Source organism: Tachysurus fulvidraco, chromosome 19 (genome assembly GCF_022655615.1).
Source record: "Tachysurus fulvidraco isolate hzauxx_2018 chromosome 19, HZAU_PFXX_2.0, whole genome shotgun sequence".
Lineage (NCBI taxonomy): Eukaryota > Metazoa > Chordata > Actinopteri > Siluriformes > Bagridae > Tachysurus > Tachysurus fulvidraco.
The window spans coordinates 20,087,785-20,090,284 of NC_062536.1; positions in this window are offsets into that span (position 1 = coordinate 20,087,785).

Consider the following 2,500-nt stretch of genomic DNA (forward strand, 5'->3'; position numbering starts at 1 on the left):
CCAAATAAACTCAATCACATACAGTGTAGTTTTACAGCACTACAAAAATAATACAAACACCAAAAAGGCTTTGCCATTGTCTACCTAATCGATTTGCTGAGCACTTATAGTCTATCCCAGTATTCCGCGTTATACCTATTCCCCCCGACACACCTGGCAGTGCCCCACACATCCTTCATCGTAACATAACGTTCCCCATACTACCATTTCACTCTAACTGTTTTTCATCGCCAAACTCCCTATTAATCTACGTAAAACAACGCCATACATCGTACACCCCCAGCGATTACTACTTCATTCCAAGAAAGGTTCCAACCAAACAAACAGGTGTGACCAAAAAAACCAAAGACAATTTCCACACACCCACACCCACCGAAGACCGGGTTACCACACACACAAATACCGGTGTTTAACACCAAGTGAGCCCTTTCTGGCTTCCACCACCCCCTTCCTCCCACGACATGGTTGTCGCTCCATTACTGCGTACACATCACACCCCAAATAACAGGTGGTACCACCACCCCCACACACCAAAACAGGTTTTACCACACACACCCACCCACCGACAGGTGTACTACCCACACATACACATTGTGTCTCCAGGCCAAAGACCGGTGTACACCATGGCCACACACACCCACAATCCAAAGCAGGTTGGACACACACCACACACCTATACACCCGTACTCCTACCAACTGGTAATTGCTTCTTGTTTTTATTATTTGGTTAGCGGTGCTCTTTTTTCAGAGGCTCTTTTATTTTTAGCCTGTGTGCTGCAGTACAGTTTACAGTCAGAGTCCTGGTTTATAAAATAACATTAAAATGTAAAATCCTTCCCTCCCACTTATTATAAGGAGCTGTTGTGTGTGTTGATTAGTTTAGCCCCAGAATTGTGTGGAGTTAATCAAGCCAAAATGCAGGCAATACAGGCGCTCATTTAAATATGCAAATCATATTCAAATATACTGCAAATTACGTATACTTAATATACAGTAAATTGTTAGTTATACAAATATCTAAATAAATAAATAATAAATAAATTCTAAATGATGATATTTAGACATTATTATTTTTTGCTAAAGGTGCTAATTTTATTTTATAATTTAATACACATTTGTCTCTGTTTAAAAAATATTGTTTTAGTGACATAAACACACAATATAAAAAAACAAAATGCTGACTTATGATATGAAGTAGTAATAAAATAAATTTTATTGCTTTATCTGTTTTATATTTATATTCGTTTCAATATAATTAAACTCTTATGTTTATATAAAATCAGCAAAAAAAGGATGTTTGATGGTAAAAGGGTAAAAAAAAAAGTGTTGTGTGTGTGTGGTGTGTGTGTGTGGTGTGTGTGATGCCTCTTTTCCCACCGGGAGGAAAGAACCGGGTGCTGGTCAAAGTTTTTGGGTTCCACTGGCGAACCTTCCTAAGAAACCGGTTTGCCTTGTCATTCACCGGCTAGAGAGCATCACAGCGCCGATGTGTGACGTCACTGTATACGTCTCAACGTGTCCCAGCAGCGACAAACACAAACACAACAACAACGGCGGATGTAGTTACTGTTAATGCTCATTGCTTTGTGAACCTACATTGACCACCCAAATGCGTGCGAATCTGACGTGTACGTCGAGCTCCGTCCGTGTAAATCTGTATAAAAGGTAGGGTTTGTGGATCGATAAACTGTACATAACGTTATTTTATCATAACACAGAAAAAGTTATCCTTCGCATGTAGCTACCTACTATCATGTGTGCTGATAATGTATCATATCGCTGTAAAGTAAAATGTATTAAACATTAGTATACTTAAGGTACATTATCAAATGCGCTTAACAGTAGCTCCGCCCACAGCCCCGCCCCCCAGCTCCTGACGCAAGCGGTTCTTAAGTCTAGACCAGCAACGTTTGTGGCTGCTACTGTAAGAAACAACTTTCCTGGTTCGGAGCCGGAGCTTTGGCGGTCGAAACAGAAAGAACTGGTTCTAAATTAGGCTCCGAAACCTGCCACTCGAACTGCCTCGGTGTGTAAATGGGGCATGAGATCAGGTCTCTGCGGGTGTGTTCTCCTTGTTGTTTAGACCTGATCACCTTTTTGTATATCACTGACACATGGAACACACAAATTCACTACACACACACACCACACACAACACACACACACACACACACACACACACCTGGACAGGTGACTTAATGTAAAACACCTACAACGTTTATTTTGTGCTTCAGTGTAAACAAAGAAGTCTCTCCCCAAACGTGGAATTCCTACATGGAATGTTCAAATAGGCAGACAACACCACACAAGCGCCACACACACACACACACACACACACACACGCACACACCCCTGTCTTGACTCATCCATAACCTGTCAAATGATCCTTATTGTGTGTTGTTTGTCCTGTGTAAAGTGTATACAAATATGGCTGAGGTGGGCTCCTGTACTTAATACTTGACTGACTGAACACACACACACACACACACGCGCACACACA